We start from the raw sequence: 18,411 nt of genomic DNA on the forward strand, positions 1-18,411 counted from the left end.
GAACACAGTAAAGGGGATCAAAAGCAGGCTAGATGAAGCAGAGGATCACATCAGCAAGCTGGAGGACAAGGTAGAAAAAAATCCCAAAAAGGTCAAGAAAAGGAAAAAAGACTCAAAAAGAATGAAGAGGGGTTAAGGAAAATGTAGGACAACATGAAATGGAATAATAACCATATAATAAGGATACCAGAAGGAGAAGAAGAGCAAGGGATAGAAAACCTGTTTGAAAAGTAATAATGGAAAACTTCCCTAATTTGATGAGAGAAAAAGTCACACAAATCCAGGAAGCAGAGAGGGTCCCAATCAACAGTAACCCAAAGAGGCCCACTGCAAGACACATCCTAAATAAAATGGCAAAATTCCAAGACAAAGAGAGAATCTTAAAGACAGCAAGGGAGAAACAGGAAGTGACGTACCTGAGAGCAACAATAAGTCTAACAGCTGACTTCTCAAACACTCCAAGCCAGCAGGGAATGGCAAGAAATATTCCAAGTAATGAAAAGCAAAGGCCTGCAACCAAGATTACTCTACCTAGCAAGGCTCTGAATTAAAATGGAAGGGGAGATAAGGAGTTTCCCAGACAAAACAGAAGGCTGAAAGAATACACCTCCACCAAACCAGTACTGCAAGAGATGCTAAAGGGACTGCTTTAAGAAGAGGAAGAAAAAGAGTGAGAGAGAGAGGGGAACACATATAGAAAGGGAGTAAAATGGTAATGAATAAACCTATCAATAATAACCTTAAATGTAAATGGGTAAATATTCTAATCAAAGATATATGGTGACTGAGTGGATAAGTAAACATGACCCACACATATGCTGCCTACAAGAGCCCCACCTCTGAACAAGTGACCTACACAAACTGAAAGTAAAGAGCTAGAAAAAAATATTCCAAGCAAATGGACAGGAAAAAAAAAGCCTGGGTAGCAATAACTTATACCAGAAAAAATAGACTTCAACACAAAGGCCATAAAAAGAGACTCAGAAGGACACTTCATAATACTCAAGGGAAGAATTCATTAAGAAGACATAAACATTATAAACATATAAGCACCCAACATAGGAGAACCCAAATATATAAGGAAAATCTTGGAGGACTTCAAGAAGATATAGACAGCAACACACTTGTACTAAGAGATTTTAACACCCATTGTCAAAAATAGGTAGATCTTCCAACAAAATATCAACAAAGACATTGTGGCATTGAACGATGTTCTAGATCAAATGGACTTAATGGAATATATATATTCCATTCATCCCAAAGAAGCAAAATACACATTCTTTTTAAATGCACACGCAACATTTTCAAAGATAGAAAACATGATAGCACACAACACAGGCCTCAATAAATTCAAGAAAATTGAAATCATCAAAAGCATCTTCTCAGACCACAAGGGCTTGAAACTAGAAACCAACCTCAAGGAAAAAACTCAAAAACACTCCAAATCATGGAGATTTGCATGGAGATTTAATAGAATGCATGGGCATTCTATTAAACAATGAATAGGTTGAGAATGAGATCAAGGAAAAAATCAAAAAGTTTGTGGAAACAAGTGAAAATGAACTTACAACAACCCAAAACTTATGGGACACAGTAAAGGCAGTTCTGAAAGGGAAGTTCATAGTAATACAGGCCTACCTAAAAAGGGTAGAAATATTTCAAATAAACAACCTAACCTTACACCTACAAGAACTTGAACAACAAAAAACACAGCCCAGAGCAAGTAGAAGAAAGGAAATAACTAGGATCAGAGCAGAATTAAACAACATAGAAACAAAAGAAACAGTTCTAAGGATCAATAAATTCAGAAGCTGGTTCTTTGAAAACATAAACAAAATCAACAAGCCTTTAAGCAGACTCATCAAGAAAAGAAAGAGAGAGGACCCATATAAACACAATCAGAAATGAAAGAGGAGAGATTACAACTGACACCAAAGAAATACAAAGAATTGTAAGGAAATATTACAAACAACTATATGCCAAAAAATTAGACAATCTGGGAGAAATAGATAAATGCCTAGAAACATACAATCTTCCAAAGCTGAATCAGGAAGAATCAGAGAATCTGAATAGACAGATTGCAACTAGTGAAACTGAGTCAGTAATCAAAAAACTCAACAAATAAAAAGTTCTGGACTGAATAGCTTCACAGGTGAATTTTAGCAAATATTCAAAAAGGAATTAACACTTATCCTTCTTAAACTATTTCAAAAAATTCAAAAGGAGGGAAAACTTCCAAGCTCGTTTTATGAGTCAGTTATCTAATTCCAAAAACAGATAAAGACGCTACAAAGAAAGAAAATTATAGGCCAAAGCCTTGATGAATATAGATACTAAAATTCTCAACAAAATATTAGCAAATTGGAACTAGGAAGACATTGAAAAGATCATACATTATGATCAAGAGGGATTTATACCATGGGTGCAAGTTTGGTAAAATATCTGCAAATCAATACATGTGACACATCACATAAACAAAATGGAGGATTCAAAACCACATGATCATATCACTAGATTAAGAAAAACCATTTGATAAAACCCAGCACACATTTATGATAAAAATTTTCATCAAAGTGGGAATAGAGGCAAAATACCTCTATGTAATAAAGGCCATTTATGATAAACCAGTATCCAATATCATACTCAATGGCCAAAAACTAAAACATTTTCCTCGAGATCAGGAAGAAGACAGGGATGTCTGCTTTCACCACTCTTAATTCAACATAGTACTAGAAGTCCTAGTCACAGCAATCAGACAAGAAGAAATAAAGGCACTCAAATTGGAAAAGGGAAGTAAAATTGTCATTATTTGCAGATGACATGTTATTGTTCATTGAAAACCCTAAGGACTTCACCAAAAAACTACTAGAGCTAATAAATAAATTCAGCAAAGTAGCACAATAAAAATTAACATTCAGAAACTTGTGGTATTTTATACACCAATAATGAACTATCAGAAAGTGAAACTAAGGAAACAATTCCATTTACTATTGCAACAAAAATATAAGGTACCTAGGAATAAATTTAACCAAGGAGGTGAAAGGAGGTACTTGGAAAAGTGTATGACACCAAAGAAAGAAACTGAGGAAGATACAAACAGATGAAAGTATATACTATGTTCATATATTGGAAGAATTAACATCATTAAAATATCCATACTACCCAAAGCGATCTATAGATTCAATACAATTCTATTAAAATACCAATGGCATATTTCACAGATCTAAAACAAGTATTCCAAAAATTTATATGGAACCAAAAAAGACCCCAAATAGTCTCAGCAATGTTGAGAAAGAGGAAAAAAAGTTGGAAGAATCACACTACCTGATATCAAACTACACTACGAGGCTATTGTAATCAAAACAAACTGATCCTGGTATAAGAACAGGCATATAGATCAATAGAGCAGAACAGAGAGCCCAGAAATCAACCCATAACTATATGGGTAATTAATGTTTGACAAAGGAGGCAAGAATGTACAATGGAGTAAAGACTGTCTCTTTAATAAATGGTATTGGGAAAATTGGATAGATACATGCAAAAAAAATGAAACTAGACCACCAACTTATACCATACAGGAATACACAGGAATAAACTTAAAATAGAAAAAAGCATTCAATGTAAGTTGAAAAAACCATTAAAATCCTAGAAGAAAACCTAGGCAGCAAAATCCTAGACATCTCTCATAGTAATATTTTTGCCAATATATTTCCTCAGGCAAGGGAAACAAAGGGAAAAAGTAAGCAAATGGGACTACATCAAACTAAAAGTTTCTGCATAGCAAAAGTAACCATCAACAAAATGAAAAGGAATCCACTGCATGGAAGAACAAATTTGCCAATGATACATCTGATAAAGGGCTAATTTCCAAAACATATTTTAAAAACTATACAACTCAACACCAGGAAGACAAACAATCTAATTAAATAATGGGCAAAAGACCTGAATAGACAAGTCTCAAAGAGTATACACAGATGGCCAATAAACATATCAAAAAATGCTCAATGTCACTAATCATGAGAGAGATACAAATTAAAATCACAGTGAGATATCACTGCACACCTGATAGAATGGCTATCATAAATAAATCAAGAAATAAAAAGTGCTGGTGAGGATGCGGAGAAAGCGGAACCCTTTTGCACTGTGTGTGGGAATACAGGACTGGTGCAGCCACTGTAGAAAACAGTATGGAGTTTCCTCGAAAATTAAAAATGGAAACTGCCTTTAAACCTAGTGATCCCACTTCTGGGAATATATTCTAAGAATTCCAAAACACCAATTCAAAAAATTATATGTACCCCTAAGTTTATAGCAGCATTATTTACAAAAGCCAAGATCTGGAAATAGCCCAAGTGCCCATCAGTAGATGAGTGGATAAAAAAGCCATGGTACATTTACACAAGGAGTACTACGTGGCCATAAAAAAGAAGAAAATCCTACCTTTTGCAATAGCATGGATATACCTGGAGATTGTTATGCTAAGTGAAATAAGCCAGTCAATGAAAGACAAATCCATATAATCTCATTTATATGTGAAATCTAATGAACAAAATAAACTGATGAACAAATAAAAAGAGGCATGAACACATGGAATACAGCTGTTAGGGGTGTAGGGGGCTGGATAAAGGAAGGTGAAGGGATTAGCCGAAGAACATATATGCATAACTCATAGACACAGACAACAGTGTGGTGATGGCCAGTGGGCAGAGTGGGTGGTGGGGGTTGAATAGAAGCAGTCAAGGGGTGGGGGGGAATTGGGGACATCTTTAATAGTATCACAATAAAAATAAATTAAAAAATGTTGTGAGACATCCATACAATGGACTGTTATTCAATACTTGGTCATATGAAAAGAATGAAATACATTTTCAACAATATAAATGGAAATAGAGGGTATTATGCTCAGTGAAGTAAGTCTGGTGGAGAAGATAAATACCATATTATTTTACTTATATGTGGATTCTAAAAAAAAGAATGAACAAACAAAACAGAAGCAAGCTCATAGATACAGAGAACTAATTAATGGTTGCCAGAAGGGAGGGGGTAAGCAGCTAGGTGAAAAAAGGCAAAGGGATTAAGAAGTACAAGTTGGCAGTTACTAAACAGTTATAGGGATATAAAGTACAGAACAGGGGGTATTATAGTCAACAATATTATAATACTATGTATGGTATCAGCTAGGTACTAGAATTATCAGCAGGATCACTTTGATGTATAAATGTCTAACCACTATGCTATATAACTGAAACTAATATAATGTTGAATGTCCACTGTAATTAAAAGAAATTTTTAAGAATATTTGCTGAACCATTACTTGTAATAATGATAAATTAAAAGGATCTTAAATGCCCATCATCAAGAAATTATTTATCTCATCTCTGATATGTGAGACTGTCAGGCAGCTGCCAAACACTGTCTGTGGGGCTAGGTACAAGATATATTAAGTGAACAGTAGGTAAACTCTGATATGTTGGTAGAAAAAAATCATGCTTAGAGAATAATAAACGGAAGATATATGTCAAATTTTCACTCTGGACTTGGGGAGTGCTTGTGGTTTTCATCGTCTTGATTGTTTTTACGTATTTCTGTAATGATTTCTTCCCTGAATTTGAAACCCTTTCTAATTATAAAAGTAAGAGGTATCTTTACCAAGTATGGTAGTGATACATGTGGCCAATAGAAGTGCCTGTTCAGAACACCAGCCTCCTTGCCTCTACTGGTAGCATAGGAGTTGAATGCAGTGGCAGGAGGGACCATATTTCTTACTATCATCAGGGACTGAGTTGCTGATCCTTAGCTAGTGAGGGGACTTTCACTTAGATAATCTCGGGTAACCACAAACAATGCAACAATGTTATTTTATTTCTTGCTGTAAAGCAGTGTGGAGTAAGAAGTGTGGTCCATCATGACAGTAATGGGCAGTCCCAGGACATATACCGTGTGGTCCCCTCCCATCCCTGTTTGGGGCTCTCCCACGGGGACATCAGCAAAGGTCATGCAAGCAGAAGTTGAAGTATTTGCACCTTACTCTTTGTGTACTATTGCTGCTGGCACCTAGTCTGCTGCCTGATGAGTATGTGTGTTGGGGGCACCCAGCTCCCTGACAACCATGTGACTGTACCTGCACAGAGGACCTCAAGGGCCAGCAGCAGAACTGCCAACTGAGCCCAAAGTGCAGACTTTTGAGCAGATAAATGGTGGATGCTTTAAACATTGCATTTAGAGTGGTTTGTTATGGAGTAGTAGACAACCGAGTAGGAAATCTTAGCTTGAGCCCAAGTCCTGCCATTTATTAGTATGTGTGAGGCTTCACTTGCTCCTATGCATAATGCAAGACCTAGGTCCCAGAGGCCCAGGAAGACTGACCAAGTGTGCATGGAGCAGCCCAGCACTGTCTCACTTGAAAGGCAGGAGCCAGCCTCAGACCCTGGAGGGTGAGGACAGGCAGTGCCCCTCCCCCCACCAGTCTGCAGTAGTGATAAAAGAGTACCATCAGTGAAAGGCTGGCAGCTGCGTCTATTACAGATGCTGGCTCAGTAGAAACCGCTGCAATTAGAGCAATTAAGGCCATGAGGTACAAACAGAACATCTGAAAAGGGGGTCAATCTCAGGTGAATGGGAGCTCATGTCCCCGTCCCCAGCCATGTGCGAGTGACATCTATGCTTGCCTTTTATAACTTTTGAATAAATACTTCTTTCCCTTTTTACCAAACTCTGGCATTGAGAGCCACAATTCCTAGAGCAGCAGGCAAAGAACCAATTACAGAAAGACCCCAGGGGAGGGGGCTTGTTTTGGTGACAGTACCTTGACCCTCCCCACAGGTCCATTCTGTAACACTCAGAGTTTCTTTCTCTACTGCTCCACTACTTATCTCACCCAGTCTTGCCCTCCTTCTCCCACCCTGCCCCCATGCTTCTAAAAGTAACAATCCTTAGCACCCAGTTCTCTCATGAAACAGGGTATTTGAACCAGTTATTGAGTGACAAGTATATGTTGGTGGAAAATTTCCTGAACTGATGATGTGGTCCCACTGATGTGCAAGGCTCCTAAAGAAGCACTGTGCTCTTGGCATTTGGGGTACATTGTCTTCAGTGGTGTGAAGGAGGCTGCGTCCCTCGAGTAACTCCTTGGTCACCTGTCAAGGTAGCCCAGGAGTCATAAAATACCAAGGAGAAAGGTCACATGACTTACTGGCCACTGTTCTTATCTTAGTAAGAAAAATGGACTCCACTTCTAAAACCTAAGTACTTTCCTCCTCATCTGTCTTGCCTGTTTGATGTACTTCCTGAGTGCTCAAGACTACAGTCACATGTCCCTGTCTCTGGCTTTACTTTCCCTTTATGGTTCAATCATCTGGGATCCTGCTGGTTCTCCCTCCTGTGAAGCAGAGGGAGAGGGCTGTATTCCTTGCTGCTATTGTTAATTCTATCAACTTACTCAGAAGCTTTAGCACTAACAATCTCTGTACAGGTGTCCCAGGTTTTAATATCTCTGGGCCACACTGGAAAAGAAGAGTTGTCTTGAGCCACATCTTAAATACACAAACACAAGCAAAGACAAAAAAATCTCATTATAAGTAAATTTATGATTTTCTGTCGGGTTGCATTCATAGCCATCCTGGGCTACATGTGGGCCACGGTTGGACACCCCTGAAAAGTCTCTGTGCAGCATGGCTGAGTGTGCAGAGAGGAGGCTGTTCCAGGTCTATGCCTCTCCCTATGGTTCACACACTGCTCACAGGTTACAGGACCATAAGTGTCCATCAGAAAAGAACTGCCTCCAACTCCAGCATTTGAGGCCCCTGCTAATTATGATCTGAGCCTCTGGTGGCCAGGACGTAAGTATAAAATTAAACTTGTTATGTCTCTTTACAGATTATATGTCCCTTATTTCACTTCTCATGAAGGCCTTCATCTGTAATCCTCTGAGACCTCAAATTCAAGCCACAGGTTTCCTTTTCTTGAGATTAGACCTCAAGGCTGCCTTCTGTGAAATTGTGACTTTGAACCAGTCACCAGCCTCTGAGCTACTTTCAGTTCATCTTTAAAGAACAATAATGCCTACTTTCTGGGGCATAAAGGCTGGAAGGAATGTGCAGTGTGTCTGGCATGGGACCTGGCACAGAAGGATATGATCCCACTCCGAATACAACCCTCTCTTTTACCTTTGCCTGGGATTCCCACCTCAGTCTCTGTCACTCATGGTGAATTCCCATTCAACCCTCCAGTCTCACTAAGATGTCACCTCTTCTAGGAGGCTTTCCCTGATGGCCTCCATGCTCCCAGAGCTATGGTGTCTGTTCCAGCCAGCAGGTGTTTGCTCTATTAGAAAACTGAACAACCAGAGCAGGGATAATACCTCATTGGTTTCATTAGCCACTTCTCTAGTTCTTCCCTTAGTTTCAAATCAGTACAGCACTTGCCACCAAACTGATACTCAACAAATTTCAGTTGAAAAGTTAATGGCTTAATTTGGCTTAAAGAAATAACCAATTTTTGCAACAGCTATACATAGAGGACCCACTCCTCTGCCCACACACATTCCTACAAATGTTTGCATACATGTGCAGTACCTCACACAATCTCAACACATTCTGGGTTCACTTAAGTACCTGAATCCAGCTCAGGCAACATTTATTGATTAATTGCCATGCACAGGCACTGTGGGTGGTCCTAGAGATAAAAGATGAAAAGGGCATGAGAGAGTAGGATGCCAGATGTCTACATCTATGGAAAACCAAGTACGCAGGGAGGCTGAAACTAAAAGAACTTGGGTACATTGGGTTAGGATTGTGTTTACCATGGGGGGAAATTTTGGTAAGATAAGAGACATGTACTCATTTCCCCATATTCAAGCCATGATCCTAGGCAACAGAAAAATACTGAGAAGCTGTCACAGGCTGGAGGAAATTAAGAGGCAAAACAAATGTAAAGTGAGGTTCTAGGCAAGAAAACAGACACTAGTGGGACAATGGGAAAAAATTCAAATAAGTTTGATTAGGATCATATCATGTTAATTTTCTGATTTAGATATTGTACTCTTGTGAGATGTACATTAAGGGAAGTGAGTGAAAGGTGTATGAGAATTCTGTATTATTTTGCAAACTTTTTTGTTAAGTTTAAAATTATCTCAAACTAAAAGATTTAGAAGGAAAATAAAAAGACATACCCTTCCATTCTAAATGAAAGCTTTGCTGGATAGAGCAATCTTGGATGTAGGTCCTTGACTTTCATGACTTAGAATACTTCTTTCCAGTCCCTTTTTGCCTGTAAGGTCTCTTCTGAGAAATCAACTGGACAGTCTTATGGGAACTCCTTTGTAGGCAACTGCCTCCCTTTCTCTTGCTGCTTATAGGATTCTCTTTAATTTTAATCTTGGGTAATGTAATTATGATGTGCCTTGGTGTGTTCTTCCTTGGGGTCCAACTTCTTTGGGACTCTCTGAGCTTCCTGGATGTCCTGGAAGTCTATTTCCTTTGCCAGATTGGGGAAGCTCTCCTTTATTATTTGTTGAAATAACTTTTCCCACTTGTTGCTCTTCCTCTTCTCCTTCTGGTACCCCTATAATTGTATGTTGGAATGTATAAACATGTCCTGGAGGTTCCTAAGCCTCTCCTCATTTTTGAATTCTTGTTTCTTCATTCTTTTCTTGTTGGATGTTTCTTTCTTCCTTCTGGCCCACACCATTGATTTGAGTCCCACTTTTCTTCCCATCACAATTGGTTCCCTGTACATTCTCCTTTATTTCACTTAGCATAGCCTTCATTTTTTCATCTAATTTGTGACCAAATTCAACCAATTCTGTGAGCATCCTGATAACCAGTGTTTTGAACTATGCATCTGATAAGTTGGCTATCTCTTCATCAGTTGTATTTTTTCTGGAACTTTGATCTGTTCTTTCATGTGGGCTTTTTTTTTTTTTTGACTAGCCTGTTATGTAGTGAGGGGTGGAGCCTTAGATATTCACCAGGGCAGGGTAATCCACATCTCTGCATTATGACATTGTACATGGGGAAGGGGTCCAAGAGGGAACAATGGTGCTTGCTCTACTCTCTGACAGCTTTCAGTCACTTCCCCCACTTCCCACAAGCAAACTGGCCCCTTCTGGTGGTGATTCCCAGGTGGGTGGGTTTGTGTAAGTTCTAGGACCCTGTGGGTCTTTCCAGTGAACTCTCCTGTGAGGCTGGGAGTTTCTCACACTGCCACCTCAAGCCCCACAGGTGTTTTCAATCAGTGGTTTAAGGCTTTATTTCCCCTCGCTGAAGTTGTGGGTTGCATGATCTGTTTGCTCCCCAATTGTTCCTCCTAGTTTATCTGCGTGTGAATGTAGGACTTCCTGCTTCACCAGCTGCTGCTGTAGCCTTGCTGGACAGCTGCAACCTTGCATGCCCCGCTCCACAATCTGGTGTTGGGTCCTCCAGCTGCTGCCTTGCCTCGAGTCCTCTCCACCCCAGATGCCAGACTCTGACCGTCCTACCAGTCTGGATGAGAGTATCTTCTTTAACTCCCTGGTTGTCGAACTTCCATACAGTTCAATTTTCTGGCACTTCTGGTTTGTTTTTTATTTTTAAATTGTTGTCCTTTTGTTGTGCCAGGAGGCAGAGTGTGTCTTTCTATGCCTCCATCTTGGCTGGAAGTTATTACACTTGGTTTTGATGTGGAAACATCACTCTGCACTCTGCAGACTGGCTTCATATCTAATGTCAGCCCTTTCAAGTGTTCAGGACATGCTCTTTGCAGAGATGCAGACTCTGCAAGGCTCAGTCTTGGCTGCTTGTCTCTTCTCACTTTTTAGCCAGTGTAGTGCTGAACACTTACAAGAGAAGAAGGTGGGAAGACCCTGCAACACTGAGTTATTAAAATCATGGCAAATCCAATACATTACCTTGAACTCAGTTACTCTTAAATATGCATCATAACCCTAATAAATGTAAATCAGTCTGGAAATGACTTTTCAGATGTTTGTGATTGATTTATATTTTTTCAAAGACTCATCAAAGGACCTAGATTTTAATCAAAGGATTTAGAATCTTCTATGGGGCCAAGTCAAAACACTCTCAATCTGAAGTTTTTGGTTATAGTGGCATACCACAGGGCCTTGCCTAGTAGAGCATTCTATGATTTAGATGAACCCATCAAGGCAGAAATATCACATTTGTCAATGCCCTAAAGCTTACTTAGTAGGACAGGTAGATAAAAATGATGCCAGAGTAAAGGTCACAGTTACCTCAAAAGAAGTGATTAATGAACCAATTCAAATATTATAAAAAAACTTATAGAAACAAGAAGTTTATTGCACTTAACCAAAGATCTTTTGCAGAGTGACTGAGGTTCCTTCAAAAGGATGACATGACATTAGTGAATGCAAAACTGCCTACATGGGAATATGCAGAGGGTCCCACTGTACTTTGCACTGGTCATATGCCCCATGGACAGTCCAGCTGAGGTAGCTGGCATGGTGTAGGGGTGTGTGGGAAACCACCAAAGGACATGCAGCTGTGAAGCTTAGAGAATGGTTAGTGATAACAGAGCATGTCCTTGGGGCTCAGGAGTTGGAACTGCCTCTGGACCTTGGAAGGGACCCCCAGGATAAAGGGACAGAATGTGCAAAGGAGGTGGGTGTCCCTTCAGGTTATTTTATAGGCTTTGGAGTTATCTATTCATATAAACATTCAAGTTACATCAACCAAGTAAATTGTAAAAGAGCTGCTTTATACTTTATATTTTCAAAACCCTAGAACCTTTTATTCAAATGAAATCTTAGCTGGAAGCTTAACATAAAAATCATGTGAAAGAATCCTCCTTTAAGCAGGGGTAAGGGCAGAAACCCATTTGCATGGGCATCCCCCATAACCTGTGATAAAGTCTTTGGTCAGGACAGTTCAAACTCCCTATGATCAAAGAGGCCTTGGACCATGTGCACTTGGTTCTTTTTACATCTCCTAGGCAAATATAACTTTTCTGTTTTCTAACATTTTTGTAACAACTTACAAGCTGCCAGTTATATTTGGGTGTAATGTTAAAAAAAAAATCCTGGAGGATCTTGTAAGGATGTTTAGACTGAAAATTATGATCCAGAATTAATATTACAACATAAGTTCAATAGTTCAACTATTACACTCAATGCCTAAATTTTATATTTACCATAGATTATATTTTCATATTGTCTTAGAATTTGATTTTGGGCCATATCTCTCAGATTTATTCATTCCTCACCTCCTCTTACCCAAGATCAGGCGTGAGAACATCACAGAGGGATATCTCAGTACAGCCATTTCTCAGCCATGAAACAAGTGGATATGCACCATCCCAAAACAACTGTTACTGGCTCCATCCTGGAAAATTCAGCTACTGTTTATACTGCCTGGTGAACAGGATTTTGTGCATGTAAGTTCACTCCTGCATCCCATTTAAAAAGTGTCTTTTCTCTTACCAGATAGAAGTCTTGTATGTGTGGCATGGACTGCTACCATTGTCCCCATCTTCCATGGAAATAAAAATTTTATCTGAGTACATATGGTCCCCTAAATGCATTTCCAAGACTGCCTGCTGCAGACCTAGCCATAAGCAGAAACTATGAGTAGAAAGCCGCATGCACTTTCTCTTTCTCAAGCTGGAATATGCACATGGAGAAAGCCATGAACATATGAACACAGGAGTCAACTCTTCAGATAGCAGAAAGGTAAGAAGGAGGGACCTTCTGACCCAGTCAAGCTGCCATGCATGGGCTACCTATGGTATTACATGAGAGAGAAATAAAATTTTATGTATTCAAATCACTTTAACTTTGAGTCTTCTCTTATAGTAGTCTGTGTTTTCATAATCTCTACTAGACTTCCTTCTAATCTGATGTTCTGTGAATAGCCATCTCCTCTTGAATCATACATAGAGACTGAGCAGATATTTCTGAGTGATTAAAGGTCAGTTCTGACTTCGGCCTATGGACATAATGGAAGAACAGAAATCAGATTTACCCTTCCACCTTACATAACTAGATAGCCATATAAAATCTAACACATTACAACACAGGCATCAGAACAGTGATTCCAGAGAGAAGGGAATCAAAGGAGGTGTATTAGTTTGCTAGGGCTGCCATAACAAAGTACCATGGACTGGATGGCTTAAACAACAGGCATTTATTGTCTCATAGTTCTGAAAGCTAGAAGTCTGAGGACAAGATGTTGACAGGGTTAGTTTCTCCTGAGGCCTCTCCTCCTGGCTTGCAGATGGCTGCCCTCTCTTAATGCCTTCGCATGGTTCCCCTTTGTGTCTGTATCCCAAACTCCTAATCTTGTGAGGATACTAGTCATATTAGAGCCCACCTTAGTTTCCTCATTTAACCTTAATTACATTTTTAAAGGCCATACATCAAATACAGTCACATTCTGAGGTACTGGGGTTTCGGAATTCAACATGTAAAAGTGCAGCGGCGGAGGGTGGTGAATAACATAAGTGAGCTCAGCAAGTGCCTAGAGAGTTTCTAGTCTTCATTACAAAGAAGAGGAACCCAAACAGAACCTTAGGGCCTACTGAGTTATAGAGACAGAGGACAAGACAAGCAGAATTTGTGAGACAGGAAACCAGAAAAGAGGGGGATGCAGAGAGTAAGAAAGCCCTCAAGATCTTCAGAGAGGCCCCTTAAACTCCAATATCAGGCTGTGCAAATATGTGAAGAAATGATACAAGCTGGGGGAAGAGCGATCATCAGGAATCAGACAAAACAATTCCCATAATGGGCACAGAACCAGGAACTGTTTGTGCTCCCACAAGCAAGCAAGAGTGATCTCATAATAGAAGAGGCTGTTAGATCCTGTGGAAGGGTGTGGTCTCACTAAAGGGACCAAATTAACTCCAGAATAAATCTGCCTGACAAAGTGCAAACACAAGTTTCAAAAAGATTAAACTGATTCCAAGGAATTTAACTGCATCTAGAAAAAAGGCAAACATGTTTGAAGAGATGCAACAAACTCTAGTACTCCATCTGTAATAATGTAAATTTCTGGAATCCAATAAACAATCACCAATCATACAAAAAAAAAAAACCATAGAAATATAGGATTGAATCAATAGAAGCAGACCAGCAAAGATACAGTTGATATAGTAGACAAAACATTAAAACTACTCTTATAAATACAGTCTATAATTTTAAAAAGGTAGAGAAAAGCATGTACATAATGGGAAAAAAATCAGAAAGATTTGTAAAAGACACAAATTAAACTTATAAACATGAAAAATATAGTATCTGAAATGAAAAATATCTTCATGCTCCTAACAACAGATCAGATGATTTGTGAGAAAGAAATCAATGAACTTGAAGACAGAGCAGTAGAAACTATCCAAAATGAAACAGAGGAAACAAAAACTGAGAATATTAAGAGAGCAACAGTGAGGTATGGTACAATACTAAAGGACATGTAATTGAAATAAGAAAAGTGGACAGAAAAAGACTGACGAAATTATGACCAAAAATTTTCAAGTTTGATGAAAGCTATAAATACAGATACAAGAGGTTCAATGAGTCCCAAGAAGAACATAAAAAGATACACAGATACATCATACATACACACCATATATATGACACATATGGTGTGTATGTATGATGTGTATGTGTATATATGCATATATAGACACACAAAAATTACAATCAAACCCCTGAAAATCAATGTGAAAACAAAGTTAAAAGCAGTCAGAGAAAAAAAAGCACATTACATCGAGTAGAACTAAATTAAGAATAAGAGGAAAATATCTCATCAAGAACAATGCAAACCATAAGGTAATAACACCTTTTAAAGTATTGAATGAAAAAAAAAGTCAACTTAGACTTCCAAGGCAGTGACTGTATCTTTTAAAACCAAAGGCCACATAAAGACCTTGACACAAACAAAAGCTGAAAAAAATTTATTGCTAATAAAATTTAACAAAAATGTTAAAGGAAGTTCTTCAGGCTTAAAGAAAAACATACCTAGAGGAAATTCAAATCTACACGATGTAATAAAAATCACTGAAAATGAAAAATATATGAATAACATAAAATATTGTTTTTTTCTACTTTAAAAATTGCCATGAAATAGTAAGTTGTTTAAAGCAAGATCAAATATACTGTGGACTTGTGAGTAGGTAAATACTGTGCTCACCTTCTCCCATGAACATATTAAAATTATAACTAAATTATAGAATAACCACACCTGAGAATCACCTGAATATTGAACTCCTATAACTAAGATTACAAAGAAGAAGCCAAGCCAAGACTGGTAGGAGGGACAGACATGCAGAATGGGCTGGCCCCACACCCATGTGTGGCAGTTAAGAACTGGGAGGGATAGTTCAGTTGCAGAGGTCCTCCTGAGAAGCAAGGGGTCCCAGCCCCACACAGGGATCCCCATCACAAAGCACCAGGGCCAGGAAGAAGAGTCCCCAAAACATCTGGTTCTAAAAATCAAATAGGGACTCGGTTTGGGAGAGATGGAGGGCTGCTATTGAAACAGACATCCTCTTAAAGGACCTACACATAGACTCACCTATGCACAAACACTTGCCCTAAGCTCCAAAGAAGAGATAGCAGCTCAGAAAGTGCCAGGGACATATGGGGAGGAACTGAATTGTGTAACTTAAGGGCAAAAGCTGGAGAGGCAGCTTTGTCTGGACTAAAGTGCTGCCAGGTACCACTCCATTGTTCCTTGGTAAACCCTCCCTCCTCCAGCCTGCAAGAGCAGGCCAGCACTATATCTGATTCTCCATCAATCTGGATAACACTGCTATAGCCCAACCCTGGTGATTTTTCTAAAACTCAGCCCCACCTGAATTGTGTACCACCCTAACCTCTTTCAGGGGCTATTTCTCACAAGTAGACAGCCTTGGTCTGCACTGTGAAATTTCCTGAAATCTCCCGGAAGTCCACAAACCCCAAACAAGGAGTGGCTGGCCTAGGTGTGCCCTATATCTCTTGTTAAGTGGCCCCAAGCCCAGCACTAGAGGCAGCCATGTTGGGAACCGCCCTGCCTGGTATCAGAAGCTGTAACCCCTGCCTAGGCTAAGGCTGAGGGAACACCCTTTGAACTATAAGCCAGCAAGGAGACAAAAGCCTATCTCCCTGGCAGGAGTGCTGCTTCTGCTGGTTCATTCATAACTGAACCCCAAAGCTTGGTCGGTTAGCTAAAGACAGGTAAGATTCCCCAAGGGGGAATGACCTAAGACAGGCACGATCATGTGGGAGGCCCCCAAAAGAAGGACTTTGGGGGCTACAGCAAAAGGAGGTGATGGACCCTTGCTCCTCGGCTTTGACATAGCCAGAGTTCTCAGCGTCTGGGAGAAAATCTCCTTATCTCTTGGTTGCCTTGGTTCCCTGCCTGAAACAATGACAGGGTGGTGCAGCTCGGTGCTGAAAAGGGTGGATTTCCCAGGTGATCAGGCCTAAGAAAGAACATTTAAATTACTGTGAAACCTTCTTTGTTTAGAATGCTCTCAGTTGACTGAGAAGGGTCCAAGGAAGAAGTTAGTTTGTTCCTCAAAGTTTTACAGCTCTTTGACCCTGACTCAAAATAGATCCGCAGAGTTCCTTGTTATCTATTGTTCCTTACTTCCTCGTAATGAGTAATGTACTTTACCTGAATTATTATGCAAAACGAGCCCAATAAAAGCAGGTTTGGATGGTAAATCGGCGCACTCCCCACTAGAAGGGGTGGCCATTCCGTCCCTACTTCTCCACAGAAACTAGTTTGTCTCTATGCATGTTTTTTTCTCGTGTTTCGATGAGCCATCTGCAGCATTCCATGATCACTGCTGGCCAGTGACCCACACATCACAGCCAGCCTCAGTTCACAGCATAACCATTCCCAGGCACATTCAAACCCAGTATAGGAAGCTACAAACTGAAGATCACTTGGTAGGTAGCTAACCAAGTGGCCTGAGCCAGATACAGGTAGCAGCTGACTTTGGCCTGCACTGGAGCCTCTCCTGAGGCACAAGAACAAATGTACCTGGTGGCTGGCTTCAGATCATACCAGAGCATGCCTTAGCACCACAAATGACAAAGAGTGGACTTGGCAGATACCAGATGCCCACTAAAGTAAAACTGCTACATGGCATCAGCCCCAACATAACATCTCTTCCACTGTGGTCACAGCCAGTCCTCACAATCAGTCAGCATGAGGGTTAATTCTACTCCCTGCCATAACAGCAACAATCAAGGTTCAAATACAACAGGTATTTGAGCACAAACCACAAAGGGACACCCCTGAAGCACCCAGCACAGGTGATCAGGGAGACTGCACCTTTGGGACCCACAGGACACCTATTACATAAGGCTACTTTGCCAAGATTATAATTAACAGTAGATCTACCTAACACATAGAAACAAACAGGGAGGCGGGCAAAATAAGGAGCCAAAAATAACAACAAAACATGTCCCTAATGAAAGAATAGGACAAAACTCCATAAAAAGAACTAAACAAAAAGAAAACAAGCAATCTACTAGATGTAAAGTTCAAAACACTGGTTATAAGGTTCCTCAATGAACTTAAGAAAAGAACAGATGAACTCAGTAAGAACTTAATAAAGAGACAGGAACACATAAAAAAAAGGATACAAAATACAAAAAAGACAGCCAGAAATTAAAAAATACAGTATCTGAAATTAAGAATTCATTAGATAGAATCAACAAGAGATTAGATGAAGCAGAGAATTGAATTAATAATTTAGAAGACAAGGCAGTGAAAAACACCCAATCAGAACAGCAACAAGAAAAAAGAATCCTAAAATAGTAAGGATAGTTTATGGGGCCTCTGGGACAACATCAAGCATAACAACATTCCTGTTACAGTGGTACCAGAAGGAAAAGAGAGAAAGTTATTGAGAACGTATTTGAAAAGATGAGTGAAAACTTTCCTCATCTGGTGAAGGAAACAGACATCAAATTTCAGCAAGTGCAGAGAGTCCCAAACAAGATGGACACAAAGAATCCCACACCAAGACACATCATAAATAAAATGGCAAAGGTTAAAGACAAAGAGAGAACTTTAAAAGTAGTAACACAAAGGCAGTTAGTTATCTACAAGAGATGTCCATATGACTGTCAGTTGATTCCTCAACAGAAACATTTCAGGCCAGAGGGATTGGCAGAAAATATTCAAAGTGATGAAAAGCAAGGACCTACAACCAAGACTACTTAACCAAGCAAGGCTATTATATAAAATTGAAAGAGAGATAAAGAGCTTCCCAGACCAAAAAGAAAACCACTTACCACCAAGCCAGTATTACAAGAAACATTAAAGGAATTTCTTTATGAAGAAAAAAATTTGATTAAGAAAATATCACATTGAGGAAGACTTCTGCCCAAGATGGAAGCATAGGTGGATACACTTTGACTCCTTGCACAAACAAAAGAAGGACAACAACAAATTTAAAAACAAAAAA

This window comes from Phyllostomus discolor, chromosome 5, assembly GCF_004126475.2.
Source record: "Phyllostomus discolor isolate MPI-MPIP mPhyDis1 chromosome 5, mPhyDis1.pri.v3, whole genome shotgun sequence".
Taxonomy (NCBI): domain Eukaryota; kingdom Metazoa; phylum Chordata; class Mammalia; order Chiroptera; family Phyllostomidae; genus Phyllostomus; species Phyllostomus discolor.